This window comes from Amblyraja radiata, chromosome 7 (genome assembly GCF_010909765.2).
Source record: "Amblyraja radiata isolate CabotCenter1 chromosome 7, sAmbRad1.1.pri, whole genome shotgun sequence".
Lineage (NCBI taxonomy): Eukaryota > Metazoa > Chordata > Chondrichthyes > Rajiformes > Rajidae > Amblyraja > Amblyraja radiata.
The window spans coordinates 68,391,753-68,412,595 of NC_045962.1; positions in this window are offsets into that span (position 1 = coordinate 68,391,753).

Below are 20,843 nucleotides of genomic sequence, written 5' to 3' on the forward strand. Positions count from 1 at the left end.
CTTTTCCCATTGAGAGTAGGGAAGATTCAAACAAGAGGACATGACTTGAGAATTAAGGGACAGAGGTTTAGGGGTAACATGAGGGGGAACTTCTTTACTCAGAGAGTGGTAGCTGTGTGGAATGAGCTTCCAGTGGAAGTGCTGGAGGCAGGTTCGATTTTATCATTTAAAAATAAATTGGATAGGTATATGGACTGGAAAGGAATGGAGGGTTATGGTCTGAGTGCAGGTAGATGGGACTAGGTGAGAATAAGTGTTCGGCATGGACTAGAAGGGCCGAGAGGGCCTGTGTCCGTGCTGTAATTGTTATATGGTTATATGGTAATAACCTCCATATACGCTCTGAACTACATTGACTATAATTGTTATTATTGCACTATTATTGTTTGTTTGTTTTTTATACGTACATATGTGTGCATGTGTATATATATAATATATATATATGTGTGTGTGTGTGCGTGTTTATGGGTGTGTATGTGTATATATACACACACTGAACTTTTTTTCTCGTTTATTATATTGTTTACAGTATACTATGTATACATATTCTACTGTGCAGCTGCAAGTAAAAATGTCATTGTTCTATCTCGGACATATGGTAATAAAACACTCTTGACTTGACTCTTGAGTATTTGTGATCGTATCAATAACTTTGATTCCATGCATCAGGAGTGCACAGAAGCCCTGTGTCAGCAATGGAAGACACCCCCTAACCAGCCACCCAGCCATCACATCAACCACTTCCTGCTCCATTTATGCATGATTTTGTGGTTCCCACATTGGACTCATCAGTCACCTCAGAATTCATAAAACTGAGAGCAAGAAAATCATCTTTGATCTCAGGGGACTGCCTAAGAAGACAGAAATGCAGTTTGTAGAGAAGAATTCACTCACTCATTTGTAGGATTCACATTCCGAAAAAAACCATTCCCAATCCCTTTCCAAAATGACCAAAGAATTTTACTGTCCACTTTCTTAAATTGTTATTCATATTTTCTCCAAATTACAGTATTGGCTGATTTTGGCCTATTTAATATATTCTGGGTCTTCTCATTTCCATACTGCCAACTTTAGAATTGGTATCTAAACATGACACCGTTGTAAAATAACATATTTTGTAATATCCAGTATCATTCTGATGAAATGGTGCGCACAACTATGACAAAAAGGCAAGTCATGTGATCTATCAGTATGACACTTCTTCCTTGATTGAGAGTGACTGGAACAACTTTGGCAGTAATACGCAGAGTGAAACCTGATATTGTATGCTAGATGTTTTACAACAAGCAGTCGTTTGTTTTATGAATCCAGTTGTGTATCCCCACAGCAATATCATTCGATAATACTATAGGTTGGCTCAGGGGATCAGACAAAAGAATGTTACAATTTTAATATGGACAGCACCTGTTGGAAAAAATATTCCTACAGTTGGATAACTGCTGAGAAAGGCCTTGAACATTTTTTATTTTACTTCTGATTTAGTGGTAATATTTATAAAACCTAGAAATGAGCAGTGGTTTATCTTCACTTGTGCTGAACAATACCAGCCAGGTGTATTTGAGTGAATTAAAAGCGTTTCCATCAGATTGACTGGGAACTGGCTGAAGAGTCTCAAATTAGTCCTTTCAGATTTGAACATCGAGCGATTAGTTCAGTCTGGAGTGAGTGAGTGAGTGAGTGAGCTAGCGAAGGAGAGAGATGGAGGGAGAGGGAGAGGGAGAGGGAAAGGGAAAACGAAAGAGAGAGAGAGGGAAAAAGAGAGAGAAGGAGATGGAGTGAAAGAGAGAGAGGGAGAAAGAGAGGAGAGGGTGAAAGAGAGAGAAGGAGAGGGAATGAAAGTAAAAGAGAAAGAGAGAGAGAGGGTTGGATGTTTGGAGCATTCACACTAATCTGAAGACTCAAGAACAGTTTCCATGTAAAAGGACTAGCGAGAATTTGAATTAGTCATCATAGTGGCATCAAAGATGATCTAATATGTTCTTGCAAGTATGAGAACTAAATCTGTGGTCTCTTGAGAGGACATGGTGAATTTTCCTCGTTGGGGCAATGGGAAACATCCATTGGCATATCTTTTGGATGATTTATTGATACAGTCCATTTATAACAATACGAGTCAAGTTATTCCTCCTCTGACCAGGAATGTTTTAGCTGGTAGAATATCTCATTTCATAATTATAAGACATTTATCCTCCTGATCTGGGGAAAATCCAAGTTCCAAAAAGTCTCGGTATCATTTTAGGGGCTCAGGAGGTCTTTACTACAAAAGGTTTCAAAATTTCGATCCTTTAATACACAGCAGCTGTGACTAATCGTCTAATGAGGAATCAGTTTGCAGTGTCTATGAAAACAGTCTACTGGATCTCATTTCATCTCCCCTTTCTTTTAAATGAATTGCTGGCTCCAAAAGTTCATGCAAATCAAAGTGAAGTTCTATAATAGATGCTTTAATGTTATACTCCAGTGGGATGAATAATGCGCAGGGTACAAAATGGGACTGCAATAAAAGAAATCCAGTTTTTCTTATTATTCATTTTTTACCAAGGCACGGTAACATCCTGTTATACAATGAAAGTAATTATTGAACCTTACTAGGTATCGACTCAGCTGGCTACTTTAACAAGCCTGTGTTCCAACTCACTACCAAATAAGTCCAAGCTATTTTGATCACTGATTAGGTCCAAGATGCCATTGGCTACATTATTTTTTCCACCCTCTTTTAGTTCTGCTTAATTTTGATACATAAATAGGTGAAAACAAGAGTGAAGGTTGCAACACTAATCATAACAACATTTCTGTTGTTTCTTTATAATCTGTAACCTTGAGGAGATTGTCTTTAATTAGTAATTTGGACCACATGTGACAATTCATCAGAGGTTATTCCAGGGCAAACATGTTCTCCAATGATGTGTTCCTGTAAATCCATATATGGATCTCAATTACTGTCAGTAGCTTTCCAAATGATCCTGTTGACAATTTTTTTGCAAGATAATTTGATTCGGAGTCAAATAGCTGAGGACTTGTCCACAAACATGTTGTACTCTATTCATTATGTACATGGAGTTTGATTTTGTCATCATACTCAGGCATGTATTTTGGACCACACATCGATGCAACTCAGCCAAATAGAATACAGAAAAAAAGACAAAACCCTATCTCTTTGCTCCATGTGTGAAGAAAGTAGCTTCCAATATAACAACAATGGGGCGACTTGGAGGAGCAGCGGTAGAGTTTATGCCTTCGTTCTGGGTTTGATCCTGACTATGGGTGCTGTCTGTATGGAGTTTATATGTTCTCCCCGTGACCTGCATGGGTTTTCTCCGGGTGCTCCGTTTTCCTTCCACATTCTAAAGACGTACTGGGTTGTAGGCTAATTGGCTTGATAATATTGTAAATTGTTCCTATTGCGTGTGAGATAGTGTTAGTGTGCTTGTCGGCGTGGACTCACTGGGCTGAGGGGCCTGTTGTCGGGCTGCAACTCTAAAATAAACTAAACTGATTCTTGGACAACACTAATGTTTCGATGTTCAGGTATTTTGGTAATTCACTCTTTGGTCTACAACTGTCATATATTTTAATATTCAACAAATTAGAAAGCATCTCTCTCCCACGGTGTTCTGCAATTGGGATGTGGCCAGAGTGCTACTGCCTGTTGCTTGAGTGATGAAGGTAAAAATGGACTTAATGCTCCATGTGATTATTTGCACTGTGTCGTCTGCGGCTCAGTTTACAGCACAGTTGCCTTCAAGTTGTGGATTCAAGTGCTCCTCCACAGACTTGAGTATAAACCTCAGGCTTGTATTGAGGAAATACTGCCCTGCACCCAGATATTAAACCAGGGACCCATTTACTCTATCAGGCAGATATAAAAGATAATATGGAACAATTTTGATGAAGGACCAGGAGCTATCACTCATGACCTGGTTGACATTTAACAGTCAATTAATATTACACGCAACTGGTTAGCAATTTGTAACACTACTGTTTGTGAGAGCTTGCAGCGTGTAAATTAATTGTTGGGTAACCAATCTTACAACACTCATTCTATTCAAAAATCCTTTCTTGGTTCCATGTGCTTTAGAAAGTTCTGAGGTTCCAAAAGTCACTATCTGGATGCAAGTCTCTTTTTTCAAAGATCAATTTGAGAACAGCATTTGCTTTTAAACATTGGAAATGTTGTCTTGAAATTCAGAACAAGGACCAACAATGTTAGAATGAAGATGTACCATATCTACAAGCAGTACCTTTTCACATAAAAGGAAGTGGAAATCTGGAAAAGTTCCTCCATAAGTAGTTTTGTTGCTGGACCAATTCAGAATATCAGAACTGTGATTAACAAACATTTTGTAGTCTAGGTACTCCCGTCTAGGTTATTGAATTGAATTTGGTAAATTAAGATACAGATTAGTCTTCTTCTTAGGCATCCCTCATGGCCAAGACTTCCATCAGTTCGGTCAGTGCTCAAGGAGCTGGTGAGACTAGTGCAGAATTTGCAGATTCTACTATAAATGGGACAGGAGATGTTTGGATAGATTGAGAGAAAGTGTGTTTGAGTTAAAATACATATAGAACGTGCAATTTCTATACGGGAATCATTGTTTTTATGATGAACCTACTCATCTCAACTTCCTTGCCATCGAGAATTCCACTGTTATCAGTACCAGGGTTAATTCACAAGAAAGACACATATGCTTTTGTTATGTTTCAGATTATTCCTCCTACTTCTTTGTAAAAGTTGCCTGATCATTTTTATGTTCCTGCCAAGTAAATCTCTAACCAACGATAGCATACTCACTTGGGAGCAGCCAGATGGACATTTCTGTGTTCCTAAATATGTTTTGGAGCCAATGTAGAAAATTTAGGAAGTTAAAAAAAACAACAGCCATAAAATGTATAAGTAGAGGGCAAAAACCTTACAAATTACATGCTACCATTTCACAGGAACAAAACAAGACAATTGTCTAAGACAATTCATCTGTTCATTGATAAAAAAAACCCACTCAGTTTCTTCAACTGTTCCAGAATATTTCCACAGCATTAGGAAAAAAAACCTCCTAACATCTTTTCTGTATGCGTTCTCCAGCCATCATATTTCAATGCAAGATTAAGGATGGCAAGTTAACCCATTTTAGCTGATTTCGTCCAAGGGAAATGCTTACTCACCCTTCAGAACTTTAAACTGGCAATTGAACAGGTTCCAGGTGTAGATTATTCTTTGTGTGCAGTGTGTCTTCCAGGCATTGATTTTAAATTTTCTTTTCACTTTGTAACTAAACCCCTTGTGCTCCTGGAAAGGCATGACCTACCATTAACTAGTGATTTGGACATATCGAAGGTGATCTTGACCAATAGCATAAAATAAACAAACCTTCAGACAGTTATACTTTGCTTTCTGTTGACTTTTTCAATTGACTTCAATAAACAGGAGATTGGGTGGAATGTCGAATGAGACTACTACATCAAAATGTTCTACAAGCTTACATGCTTAAGATTCTGAAGTGGGATCTGAACCTCTGACCTTCTGTTTGGTAGGTGGGGAAACCATCACAGAGGTATGGCTGTGAATTAAATGACAGGAATGTCTTCTGTGGTGACCTGGGTGAACTCACTGTGCATGAACACTGGGAATTATCATCTTTATTTACGCTTATGCTACTGTCTACCCCTGATCAGCTAAGTAGAGCTGGTTTACTGGCACATATCCTCACAGCAAGGTGCCTCCACTGGCTGATAACACCGTGACACACATGACACTCACAGAAGCTCTGTGCTGATGGACATGGTCCAGCAGGGTATGTCAGGCACTGCCAACATCACTTTGTTTGTGTCTGAGTTGCCAGACAACCTTGATAGCTGCTGGGATGGAGATGTTGCTCTAAGAGGTTATCTACACCATGCTGTCTCTCGAGTTACTTTGGCATGCGTCCCACATACCTCTGCAGAGGTGGGCTTCTGGCTTATATAAATTTAGTCTGCACAGTCACTTTGAAGTTGTCTATCATAGATTACTTGTAAAACTAGAGAATGTTTGCCAAATTTCAGAATGATGCATTTGGTTTAGTTCATGTCACAAAATAAAATTTCTAAGAACACATTTGATCATTAGACCTTGTGAATCATGAATTAGCACAGATATTGTGTTAACAGACTGATAAATATTTTGAGATTCAAAGGGGTCGCCATTTTATGAATGGTTCTATAATGTTTATGATTGCATTATATGAACTGATCTATGAAATATAATTATTTCTAATTATGCTGAGTGATAAATATACGGCATGTCCAATCATTCCTTAATGATTTACCAATATTGAAATCAATACAAGGTTTATTTGAGGAATGCAGTTTTTAATCTTTGAGAGTGATGATTACATGTGGATCTTAATACCATTGACCACATTGCAAAATTCAAATTTTTAACATCCAAAATTATTTTAACTATGTTGCCATATTTTTAGAAATATAAAAATAAAAATGACCTGCATTAGCAGAAAGTCCACATTTCTGTTTAGATGGTGGGTACTTTGGTCTTTTTTGGTAAACAATCCACTCACTGACTATCTTAAGGTGCCAGAGATTAAATGATAAGGCATAATTAAATGGAGACACTCTCTTGAACTATAAATTGCACCCATACACATACCTAACATGCAGGAATTACTGGTTAGCGATGAAGGGAATAATAGGGAGTCAGTGGTTGTGGGAAGGAGAAGAGAGTGGAAGTAGATGGAGTTTTCCATTCAGATACATGGAAAATGTATTTCTTCAGGTCCTGTTGAAAATGTGTGTGTGGGAGCAGTTGTGGGAGCAGTTGTGTGGGTGTGTGTGTGTGTGGGGGAGGGTTTGTGTGTGGAGGAGGGAGGGTTGTGTTGGGGAAGGGAGGTGTGGGGGTGTGTGGGGGGGAGGGGGAGCGGGCGTGTGGGGAGGGCGTTTTGGGGGAGGGGGGAGTGTGTGGGGGAGGGCTGTATGGGGGAGGGGGGGTTATGGGGAGGGGGGATGTGGGGGGGGTTGTGTGGGTGAGGGGTGTGTGGGGGGAAAGGGGGTATGTGGGGGAGGGGGGTTGTGTGGAAGAGTGTGTAGGGGAGGGTGTGTGTGTGGGGAAGGGAGTGTGTGGCGGGGGTGGGAGAGGGGGGGGTGTGGGGGCGGGGGTTGTGGGGGAGGAGGGGTGTGGTGAAGGGAGGATGTGGGCAGGGGGAGAAACATAGAAACGTTGAAAATAGGTGCAGGAGTAGGCCATTCGGCCCTTCGAGCCTGCACCGCCATTCAATATGATCATGGCTGATCATCCAACTCAGTATCCCGTACCTGCCTTCTCTCCATACCCCCTGATCCCTTTAGCCACAAGGGCCACATCTAACTCCCTCTTAAATATAGCCAATGAACTGGCCTCAACTACCTTCTGTGGCAGAGAGTTCCAGAGATTTACTACTCTGTGTGAAAGGGGGGATGTGGGTGGGGGGAGGGGGTTGTGGGTGGGGGGAGGAGGGTGTGGGTAGGGGGGTGCTGGGAGATTTTTAAACCTCGCTAAATTTACATTAGACCACCGATCGGAACGAAACGGTGCAATCATAGCGCAGGAGAACGGTGAGTAAGCTGGCGAAAAATCGTAGCGCTATTGCATAACGTTTTTGCGCTAATAGAATGACAGCGCAACCGGAAGATAACAGGATCAGAGCTTTAGCTATGTATAGATGTCCCAGATAGAACAATGACATTCTTACTTCCTGCAGCACAACAGAATATGTAAACATAGTACATAAACGAGAGGGAGAAAAAAAACGTTTTCACTCAGAGGGTTGTGAATCTGGGGAAATCTATGCCACAGAAGGCAGTGGAGGCCAATTCACTGGATGTTTTCAAGAGTGAGTTGGATTAAAGGAATCAAGGGATATGGGAAAGAAAGCAGGAACGGGGTACTGATCAGCCATGATCATTTTGAATGGTGTTGCTGGCTCGAAGGGCCAAATGGCCTACTCCTGCACCTGTTTTCTATGTTTCTATAAACCTTCAGTTTGTGTTAATAGAGAGGAGGAAGGGAGAGATTGATGTGAAGGGAGAGGCTAAGGGTGGGGGAGTTGATGGGATGTGGAAATAATCAAAATGAGTTTGGGAAGGATTTGAATGAAGTTGAGCGCTTGATAGCTGGTATAGATTTGATGGGTGAATGGATCAATGTATATTCTGCATCTCTCTATGACTGTGAGAGACTGGAACAATCCCTATGGAGGGTTGTGGTAGGAAATGGTGAAATACTGTTATGGGAACATTGAAAAGACAAAAAGAAGATTGCTAGATTGCAGTGAGTTGGAGGCTTTAACACAGGAGAGCAGAATAGCGGAAGATATGTTATATCTTGCACTAAATGTTGTACCCTTTATTCTTTGACTTGGCACTGTGGATGACTTGTATTCATGTATAGTCTTTCCTTTTACTGGATAGCACACAAACAAAACCTTTTCATTGTACTGTACCTCGGTACATGTGACAATAATAAAGTAAATTGAGAGGGATGGGCTACGGGTGGAAAGGAGATTGTGGGGCCTCGAGGGCTCTGGGAGGGTATTCGGGAAGAGGTGCAAAGACTAAGGAATTGCGTAGGTGATGCTAGCGGAGTCGTGGATAGTTGGTGGGGTGCAGGAAGCTCTTGAGCTCCTACAGACATACAATAAGGCAGGGAAACATTTCCTTGACTGGCTGTCTTTCTTCAACTGCTGCCAAGAGAGAAGAATTACATGTAGCATGAATTTAGAATTGAACCCATTTGCGCAGCTGGTAGACCTGCTGCCTAACGCGGCACCAAAGACCCGGATTCAATCCTGACCTCAGGTTCTGTCTGTGTGGAGTCTACACGTTCTCTCTGCAACCGTGTGGGTTTCCTCCAGTTGCCCCGGTTTCCTCCAACGTCCCAAATAAGGCAGATTTGTAGGTTAATTGGACAATGTAAATTGCCCCATCTGTATCGGGAATGAAGACAAATTGGGATAACGGGACAAGTATCAACGGGTGATCGATGGTTGGCATGGACTTGGAGGGCTGAAGGGCCTGCTTCCATGCTGCATCTTTCAGTCAATCAATTTAATCAATCAATAACTACTTTGAAGGAGCATACCCCATCTCTTTCCATCTCTGTTTGACCCAAATGTTTCAGGAATTAAGATATTACTGCTGAGATGGTTTTTTTCACATCACTACTTCCCACCTTTTTAAGCGGAGGAAACTTCCCCTTCAGGCTCGTACTGAGACTTCCCTCCTTGCTGAAGTACTGTAAATTACCACATGGTTTCCACCTAACAAATTGAGGTTCTGATAAAGGCTTTAATCTGAAATGTTAACTTATTCTACAGATCTTGCTTGACCTGCCGAATGTTTCCTGCATTTTGTGTCTTTATTTCAGATTCAGGCGGGTTTGGGTCAATTTCACATTTGAGGAAGGCTAGCAGGGCTTTTGTTATCCGGGACTGTAATTTTTTTTACCTCTGGAGAAATGCCCGTCTTCATCCCTACCTCAGCTCGTCTGCAGCTTCTCTTGTTACCTTGTAGATTTGACTGTTGGCTGGCCTCCCACATTCCAGGCTTGATAACGTCGAGGTCATCCATATCTTTCCTTCCCATGTCCCTTCCCTGGGTCTGCATTGACTTCTGGTTAACTTTCACTGTTGTTATCAAAAGCTTCCACGATTTCAAGCCTCCCAGATTCCTACAACTCTGTAATTCTAACCTCTTGACCATTCATAAATGTAATCACATCACCATTGCTGACCAAGCCTTTAGGTGCCAAAGTCCTAGTTAAAATTCCTCCCTAAACTTATCTGTCGTTTTACATCTCTTTCTACAATTACGGCATTTATTTCTTCAAACAAGCTTTGATCATCTGCCCGAGAACCTCCTTGTGCGTCTCAACGTCAGTTTTTGATTTATAACGATACCTCCAGTTGTTTTGCACTCTTAAAGTTGCTATATAAATGGAAGCTGTTATAATCTATCCTTCTGTAAACTCATTAGCAAACCTCACATCAGAGGAGGCACCACCGCATGTGGAGATTGAGTCAGCTCGATTAAAATGATGTCAGATTAAACCCTATTGGACCTTCTGACTCACGGAAACCTGATTACACAGAGGAAAGTAGAGGAGGTGGAGTTGCTCTGATAACCCCACGAGAAGGCTATGATGGTTGCTACGGAAAGCATACAGTGCGGCAGTTGCTGTATCAGACAGATCTGAACAAATCTGTTCACCACCTTTCTCACGTCATGGAGTGTTTATTAGTAATTAGTGAATAATGATGGGCAGCGGTAATTATGGTGAATAATGTCCTGGACGGGTTTAACCACGAGGCAGTCACCTCTGAAACAGGCAAAGAGATTTTTATTTGCATTTATTTCTGTGCATTTCTTTTGTTCTGAGATACCCAGCAGTGCTATTTACAGGGCCTCATCGGCTTACAAACGCACGTTTTGTGTTCATATTAAAGGGGGTTTTGGAAGGATCGATCTGCCGTCTACTGCAGGGGTTGTGGATATCCTCTGCCTTGAGGGATCTCCTCCGTATTTCCAATTTGCAAATAGTGTGTGTTATGATCAGTTCTCAGAACTGAACCCTGTTATACTCCGGGGGGGGGGGGGGGGGGGGGGGATATAATGAACTGCAGATGCTGTTTTACAACAAAAGACATGAGTGTTGGTGCAACTCAGCAGGCCAGGCAGCATCTCTGGAGAACAATGGACAGGTAACATTCCGCATCTTGACCCTTCTTCAGGTTGACCTGTATACCAACTATGGTGTCCGAGACATCTGCTTTGAAGGATTTACTGGTGATCCTAACATCTATTCTGCAGAGCATCACTGGGAAATGAAATGGAACATAAGTTAACACTTTTTTCAGAATTCTGAACTCAGGTTTCCATCTGTCAACTCAAAGTGTCGGTGTTGTGTTTACGAATGGGAAACAGAAAACCAGAAGCTTCCTCCATCTTTGTCTTCTGTTGATGACCTGGCCTGTCCCTAGGCTGTAAACATAGGATTTACAAAAAGATTGCCAACCTATGAAAATGTTGAAGTGTGTAATAAGGAACTGCAGATGCTGCTTTACACTGAAGATAGACACAAAATGCTGGAGTAAATCAGTGGGTCAGGCAACTTCCCTAGAGAAAAGGAATAGGTGACGTTTCAGGCCAAGACCCTTTGGGTCACCTATTCCTTTTTTTCAGAGATGCTACCTGACCCGCTGAGTTATTCCAGCATTTCGTGTCTATCTTCTACAGAAATGTTACTTCACTATTCCCCATTAACTGACCTCAGGATGTACTTTAAAGCATTCCTCCAGAAACCACGAGAGCGTTGAAATAATGTAGGTTAAATCTAATTGCAATTTATCAGCCAAACCATTGCAATCTAGGCCTCAGACCATGCATGAGCAATAGCACGGGAGATCAGCTAGTATACATATGATAAATATTTTAAGAAGCAGATGGGATTCACCAGATGGTGGTGCCCCTTTAAAGATTCACCTCGGAGAGGATAGAAAATCAATATTACTTCAAATACACAGCTCAAAGAGTTTCTGCTGCAAGGTATTGTTTTACACACTTGCTCGAAAATGGCAAGCTATTTTTATTTTGAAATACATGCATTTAAAAATGTATAATTATACATAATATGCATCCCTTCTACACATTACAGACAGAAACTCAGGTGGCGTGGCAGTCGTGAGATTCCCAGGTCAAGGGCAGGAGAGAAAAAACTTTCACAAAAATATCGATGCTATCCAACTAATGGTTTTGGATGTTTGACAAGTCTAAGTGTGTCAAAAAAAATCATTGTTATGCAGTGTTCTGGAAGTGATTGTATGTTGTTTTAAGTATGACCTGTGTAAACAGGAAGTATCTGTATCCAAACCAGAAATTATATGAAATGCATTTCTTTCCGTGAAAGCTGGATTTGGAACCTGTCCAAAAGGCCTGAACTGTATATATCGCCTTGCCTGGCGTGAATGAAAGGATTGAAGCCGAACAAAAGTAACAGTGCAGTCACCTTAACTCATTAAAAGAAAACACCAAGGAAAGCTTGTTACAAGCTTTTGGAGGCATTTCATAATCTCTTCGGTTGCATAATACAGGTTGAAATAAGAAAGAATATTTTAATAGCATCATACCACGCTGTCAAAATAAGTGAAAAATGATTCAAATCATGCTCTGCCCTGTCGGGATGCAGAAAATTATGCTAACGTGTCTGGGGCTTTTAAGTATTTAAGAAGCCATTTGCCACTGCAGATGTTAATGTATTTTCTCAAAATAGGTAATAAGGGAGTTTACTCGAACATACATCAATAAAAGGTAACAAAAAATTACAACTGTACTAATTTCCACACTTAATTCTCCTCTACAGTGGTGCCCTTTACACCTTTCCTTTCAGTCTTTTTGTGGTATCCTAAACAGATGGAAATTGAAGGGAGCTGATTTGTCTTTGATCCCTGCGCTTGTTGTCAAAGCGCTAGGGAATGAAGAGACTGTTGGCTACAATTGACTGCGACAATTAGGAGATGATCAGAGCCCAAGAGTGGAGCACTTAAAGGGTAATTAACATGTCAGTTTGTCGGGGGGATAGAAAGATATTCAGCGCACAATTTTTGAAAAAATATTTTTTTCGGTCTTGTAAACTGTAATTTACGGTTTGTGAAGGGGAATAAAAACCCTGGCAAAGGAGTTAGGATGTCCATTACCATTTGAAAAGAAGCAATCATGAGGCCACTGCTGGGTCTATTGTCCATAGAAAATGCTGATTCGCAGGCAGTGAGTAAAAGAGAGGAACCATCTTAAATGGAACCTTGTGCAAAGGTAACTCCCCTTGCACTGACTTTGTACCATTAGTTGGTAGATTTCATACACTCCAAACTGCACACGTTATCATTATAAGCTTGTTGGAGGCCAATTTATAGCCCCCAGTGTTGAGGGTAGGGGGGTTGTGGGTTGCTGAATTTAATACTTCTATGGAAGAGGAGGGAGGTGTTGTGTAAGCTAACAGCAGGTGGATAGGTTAAAACTAGTCATCTGTCGGCTCTGTATCTATCCCATCCCCCCACCATCATTTTTCTCCCTGTCACCTTTTGCTCTTTTTGTCAGTCCTTCTGCCTCTTGCACTCCCCATTTTTTGGCAAGCGCTCAAACACACCCACATAACAACACACATTCACAGAAACAAAAGTTTCCAATGTGCATATGGACCCAGCAGTATTTGAGGTACATTGAAACTAGAAAACATGAGTAATGGGAAAGGGTATTAAGAGAAAAAAAAAAGCAGCGTTTCCCACACAACACAAAGGCAGGAGGAAAAGACACTACATTGTTTCCCCACCGGAGAGCTTCTCTGACCCTGGAGAGACACGGAATCCCCCATTCTGATGGGTGGGGTTGTGAAGGAGGTGTGGGCTGAAGGCGATTGACACAGATCTTTCTGCAGTGCTGTTAAATGGAACTGTATTACTAAATCGTCTCATTTTTCCACAGCACTGTGCAACATTAGAGTCCCAGACCGATAGCCGGGGGAACAAATTACCCCTCAGATCCAACGCAGGAAACAGTGTTGTAGAAACGCAAGGGGATAAGCAAAATCTGTATGTTGTTGAACGCAAGGGCTAAAGATTACTTATCAGGATAAATATTTGGCAGTCAGAGACTAAACGAGAAAGATAGAACATGTAACAGAGGCTTCTTCTGCTTAATAAAGTCTCTGAGTGAAGAAAGCTGCGGTACATTTAAAGCAAAAATCAGGCACAATGGGAGGTACCCGTCTCCCAGGTAATGGTTAAATGATGAGTAGATCAGGCGTTGCAGTATTGATTTAGGCATTTTGTTCCAGCCGATTACAATTAATCTGATTTGTTTTTACTTTCTTAGTTTTGTGTTTAAAATCCACTCAGCGAAGCTCATTCTATCCATGCAAGTCAGGCACACATGCATGCTTCAGTAGAGTCGAAAGACCTGCAAGGATAACAGAGGCATTTCTTTCTTGTTTGTGGGTCTGAGAGCAACATTTGAAAGACCAGCAGATTGTACATCGGTAGCCAGTCAGTTGTTGCAGACAGTAATTGGTTCGCTGACTTTTTAACCATGTTTCTGCTGCAGAATACAATTTTCAGGCAAATGTTTGAACACCTCAGATTGTGATAGAGAGGTGTGTAGGTGTGTGTCAGTACATGTTAGTAATATAGTTACCACAATACAGGATGAGGTACAATGTGTCACAATATGCATTAAAATGTATATAATATATTTTCAAACTTCTCACTGCTTGTCAGACCAAATATTTGATTGAAAAAAATAATGTAATTTAACTAATGCACTTTGCAATGTGAAATAATCAGAGCGAACTTCAAGGAAATTCACTCCAGACTAAAAGAGTCTATAATACTAGAAAATGTTAGCACTGTGGCCTGTTCTAACCAGATTACACTCTTACCTTCTGCTGTGTCTGAATGGACACTTATACTGAACTCTTTCATCCAGATTATATCTTTAAAAAAAAATATTTTGCTTTCTAGCATGCGATTGGAAGGAATGCCAACTGGCACTGTTTTGTCAATCTTATATTGACCGCAGACAACGCCAATCCATGTTGTGCAATGTATAGTTCTTTTGGTCACCCTTTCTGGGAAAAGTAGGATGTGTGTAAACAGATAGCAAGTAGCAGGGACAGGGGAAGGAAGTGAATGAATTGAGACAAGGTACTGGGCTTCATTCCGTGCTGAATTTCAAAGTCTTAAAGAAAGGAATACCAACAGGATGATTCCCATGCAAAATACTCTTAAACTTTTCTTGACGTTATCTACATTTCAGATTTCTTTTTGTTTACTCCTATCTGCGGACTAGGATTGTGCAGTGGGACCACCTCGCATAAATTATGATTCTCGACCTCACCCACGCATGAGGAAATGGCTACACCTATACTGGTTGCCATGGAGAAGATCACCACCAGACCACCCAACCCTGCTGTCCTAACTGAAGGAGGTTGGATTGTGGTGGGTGAGAGCAAGGATCAAAGAAGGCAGGAACGTGGGGGAGGGGCAGAGACTGGAAACTAAAATAAAAGGAAAGCAAAACAAGAAGAATTATTAAAATAAAATTACAACCCCTTCGTATAGTCTGGGTTCACTAGGTTAGGGTGCCTGCTTTACATACTCACATCAACAGTATTACCTGAAAGCACTAGTAATTAATCCACATCTTAGTTTAGTTTTGATTCAGAGATACTGCGCGGAAACAGGCCCATCAGCCCACCGGGTCCGTGCCAACCAGCGATCCCCACACACTAATGCCATTTTGCACACATTAAGGACCATTTACAATTTTACCAAGCCAATTCACCTACAAACACTGTACGTCTTTGGGGTGTGGGAGGAAACCGGAGCACCCAGAGAAGACCCACGCGGTCATAGGGAGAACGCACAGACTCTGCACAGATAGCACTAGATGTCAGGTTCGAACCCGGGTCTCTGGCACTATAAGGCTGTAGATCTACCGCTGTGCCACCATGCCGCCTCCATTACCAGCTGCAGTTGTAGAGGGAAAGCGAGCCTGATCATGGGACATCTTGGAAAAGTTACAGCACCTCAGCTCTGGGAGAAGCTGATGATAAACCCTCCTTGTTCAAAAGGGAACTGCAGATGCTGGAATATCGAAGGTACACAAAATTGCTGGGGAAACTCAGCGGGAGCAGATAAACCCTCCTTGTTGGGACCACCTCCTGCTGGGGAGTAACATGGAATAATGAATTAGAGGATTCAGGAGGAAATCAGTCAGCTGAGTTTTAAAGGAAGGACATCATCCTGGATTGCAGTCTTCACTGAGTTGGGAAGCAGGTGAAGAGATTATCCAAATCTTTTTAATAGGCTTTACTGTTTATAGCATTTTTAGGTGTGATGACTGACATTTGCAATGACAAAATCCAGTTGTACTCGTTGGATCTTGTTACAGGCACTTTTCCCCTCCATAAATTAAAGCAGGCGTTTACAAATTGATATTGGTTGTAGCCATTTTCCCCTTGGATCTAAAATGCCTGAACTGTCCTTGGAGGTGTTAAAAGGGGCTGTAACTCATCCCAAGTAATGTTGATGAGGCCTAAGGACAATAGGTCTTTCCATTTGTGTAGGAAGGAACTGCAGATGCTGGTTTAAACCGAAGATAGACACAAAATGCTGGAGCAATTCAGCGGGGTCAGGCAGTATCTCTGGAGAGAATGGGTGACGTTTCGGGTCAAGGCCCTTCAAATGGGTCTGAAGAAGGCCCGAAGAAGGGTCTCGATCTGAAACATCACCCATTCCTTCTCTCCACATCTTTCTACCTGGTCATGTGTTCCTTACATGGATTCCATTCTGAACCTGAATGCAGGCCCTAATGATGGGCCCCCACAGGGTTTTCTATCATCCATTGCAGTGATCATCCAGCAACTGGTGCAGTGTGTCCATTGCAGACCAGAATCTTTAATAGTCATTGCCATTTAACCGCACCCTGGTTCAAATGTAGAGCATATTTAAAAGGGACAATTAAAGGTAGCTTGTGAAGTTTCTGTGCAAGACAGACTTCGAGGGGGAAGCAATCTTGTTGAGCTCTCCAAACACCTTCTCAGACAGAAAATGCAAAGCATGAATCAGTAGTGATACTACACAAATTTCTATAATTATTCATTTTCTGTGAAGTGTAAATCAGTGGGGAAGGGAGAAAAAAAAACTGTGCACGATTATCCCAGTGGTGGGCAGACACTAGATTAAAAGGTACCCTTAAGGGAAACAGTGATGGAGTGACTGCTGGGGTCACGCATAACAATGACTTAACATTCGATGGTCAGTAAATAACACAAATTGATCAAGATGCACAAACTCTAAAATGTTTACAGTGAATAAATATCTGGATTATGTCAAGCACTTATGTTTGGCACGGTGACAAACTTTATTAACACCAATCTTGGAACCGATCTGAGATCATTGCAAACGACACTATTCTCTGGCCATACTTTGCAGTCCCCATCTGTTACTTACTTCATATGCAGAGCTGTTGTTGTCAGCCTCTGAGGTATGCAAAGCACCCTCGTATAGGTAATCCAAAATCACTTTGCTTGAGCCACAAGGGCAATAGTGAATGCAGACTGAATCTACAGTTAATCCTCCACGGAGAAAAGGAAACTTTTTTTCTCTCTCTCTCTCCCAGAGCAAAAATCCCCCTTGCTTCCCTGTGAATGAAACAAGCCTGTATTTAATGTATTTTGGTCTGACTGAGTAAAATAAGCAGGTGCATACTGAAGGCCTTAAATCAGCATTTAAATTAGTTGGCTATAAAGAGATAGAGAGACGTATTATATAATCGCTACGGGCTTGTGTTTGTAAGCTAAGAAGGAGTCAAATTAAATAGCAATCTACATTCTAGAAGTCTCAGATCTGAATCATACCTTTTCATGTTGGTTATTAAAAAGAAAACACTCAAGAGAAAGGAGATGTTTTATGGTTTTAATACTACACATTGTTCCTATTGTTTAAATGTGACTGAACTCACAAAGAATAAGGATTTGAAATTCACTGAGGGCAAAATATTAAAAAGTTTCAGTTTACCAGAAGTTCTTGGTTGGGTCAGCAAAATATTTTAAAATACACAAGGAGGGAACTATACAAGCTGTCGGGTTGTGACATAATTCCATAACTTCAGCAGTTCTGTATTTTAGCCTGGTAAGGCATTTTTAAAATTGTGTACTTCCCCAATAACCTACGGCAGTACGGTGGCACAGCAGTCGAGTTGCTGCCTTACAGCGCCAGAGACCCCGGTGCAATCCGGACTTCGCGGCTGCCTGTACGTGACTCCGAGACCGCATGGGTTTTCTCCGGGTCCTCCGGTTTCCTCCCACGTTCCAAATTCATGTGGGTTTGTGGGTTAATTGGCCTCTGTAAATGGTTCCTAGTGTGTAGGATACAATGAGTCTATCCAGTTCATTGGCTATATTTAAGAGGGAGTTAGATGTGGCCCTTGTGGCTAAGGGGATCAGAGGGTATGGAGAGAAGGCAGGTACGGGATACTGAGTTGGATGATCAGCCATGATCATATTGAATGGCGGTGCAGGCTCGAAGGGCCGAATGGCCTACTCCTGCTCCTAATTTCTATGTTTCTATGTTTCTATGTTTCTATCGGTGGTCAGCGTGGACTCGGTGGGCCAAAGGACCTGTTTTCACTCTGTATCTCTAAACTATAAAAAAAAAAAAAAACACCCTGCCACCTTTCGCCACACTGCATGCTTATTAATAGGTGTTTGCACCACATGACAAACACCCAGCACATTCTGGTTTGATCAATAGCGAAACACTGCTCAGTCCCTATCCTGTAATGTGCAGCTTTGAGTGTCTAGTTGACTGAAGATAACCTGGATATGCTGAAGAAGCTCCTGCCAATTTGAGCTTTCAGTTATCACAGGGAACTGTTGTTATATTTTCTCTCTCCCTCCCTCTCTCTCCCTCTCTCTTTCTCCCTCTCTCGTTCTCACTTTCACTCTCTCACTCTCTCTCTCTCTCTCTCTCTCTCTCTTTCTCTCTTTCTCTCTCTCTCTCTTTCTCTCTCTCTCTCTTTCTCTCTTTCTCTCTTTCTCTCTTTCTCTCTTTCTCTCTTTCTCTCTTTCTCTCTCTTCCACCAAACCAGCCCCCACCTCATTACTGGATTGTTGATAAATAGGTGCATCGGGAGAAAACGTGTCAGTTGCTCTCCTCGTCAGATGAGGTCTGACAGAGCTCTTGGTGCATGGGAAAGAGGCAGCTAGGTGAAACTAATGCCATAGATGTTTGATTCATCAGGGGTTTATTGTTAACAGAGCTGTCTGATTGTAAAGACTCAGTCAAGCAAAAGAGTGCAGAGTAATCAGTCGGATTTATAGTTTGCCTGGCTAAAAAATAGAGAATCACCGTAAACCCCTGGATTTAACAGAAAGAGAAATTTAAAAAAAACCCCTTGGGCTGCCTCTAACCTGGTGCCCACCACATAAGGTCGTGCATCATGAAGGTTTTCCCCAGTCAGGTGATGGAAGATATGGGAGGATTACGGCCATATGGCATGGCCTATCATACCTTCTGACTTAGAATAACAAAGCCAAGCTTTGTATTTAGTGTTTGACTGACATCATCAAATTATTTTTTCGGTTTGGTCACCTCCGGTGACAGGAAAAAAAATGGACAAGGGATGATAACACATGCAGTAGGGACTGAGATGCTTCAAAGCTGCTTTTGTGCTCAAAAATTCTCATAGAATTAGGCATTGCTACCCCCCACCCCCTCCTCACCCCACCATCCCCCAGCAACTATCAGCCTCTTGTTTTCAGTTTGTACCTTGCAAATTAGTGATGGCCGTATTCAGAACCAGATGTATGCTCCTAGAGAATGAGTGGTAAGCTGTTGTACTTTAAGCCTAATGGGAAGTTTTATATGCAAGGGCCTTGAACTGATTAGTATAATTCCCTCTTTAATACAGCTGTCCCTCCAGATTAAAGTAAACCAAATGTTGCAATCAGAGATTAGTGTACCTTGCCAGTTATTAACGTCCTCGGTTGCTCAGTGAGCACGTTAGACTTCAATAATACCACATATTTATTCACCAGTTCACACAGTAACATGAACTCCTGCACCTGTCAAAGCATTCCAATGCTGTGCATGTGTGTATGGAAGGGAGCATGGCTGGTGTCCGTACCAGAAAAGGGAGAGCCTTATACCTGTAACACCTGTTTTGATTTTGTCACTGTTGAGGATTGATATCATTTTGCCTGTACACTTTTACTGCTTTTCAACTTTTGACAGTTTTGAGTGTATGTGTATGTGTACGAGAGTGCGTGCCTGTGTGTGCGTATTTGTATCTGCATGTCAAGTGTCTGTCTGAAGGTCAGCCATCATTCCTGCTCAATATTCCAATGTAAAACAAAGGTGAACCATGTCTCCCAGAGTCGAACACAGTTGCAGGGTGCACGGTGTCAGGGTATTGTTAAACGCGAAGTCCGCGCGGGAAGGGGCTTGAAGTACAATCCATTTTAACCATCGTTTTGGCATCGGGTCTTGTGATTTTAAGTAATGCTGGTTCTGCAGGTCATTATAAACAAGGGGATAGAGCATGTGCCTGGACTAGCAGTTTTTTGGACGGATTATGTCTTTTACCTGTCTCATGGTGATATGAGTGGACAGCAAGGGGATTTTGCTTGTCATGGGATTCCGGGCAGCTGAATGAAGTGACTGTCTGTCCTGCTTTTCCTGTTAGGATCCTGACACATGGAGCATTGATGAACTCAGCACAATGTTGAATAGGAGCATTTTGGCAGTGCAGGCACCAAGGCTAAGCTGCAGGTCAGAGATAACAGCAGCACATAGTGCCTCAGACACAGTACTAACTGCATGCTTTCTTTCCCTCCTGAGTGCAGGAAATGGCTAATGTTAAATATGCTTAATTCTCCGTTTTTTTTTCATTTTTCTGCAAAAAAAATAAATTTGGACTTTGACAGATTGAGCCTTTTAGCTCCCTTGTTTTCGACCCTACCCCCCACCCAGCACTACCTCTGCTTTTTACCTCAGTAACTTCACAGGAAGTTTGAGCTGATCTTAGCAAGGAAGTGACAGGGCAACACATTATTTCTCAGTAGAAAGCAGAAGGATGTGACTTTTCTATTGAATACACACAGAGCTCCAGGCCTGTGTTGAAAGCGTGCCCCTTCTGCTTTCCCTCTTCCATCAGTTTAGGTTGAAACTCGGGGCTAAGGCCTCTGGCAAGAGAACTGCAAGGACAGCTTGAACAGAAAGAAGCTCAGTGAAATCCCTGAAGAAATAGCACATCAGTCAGCAAGC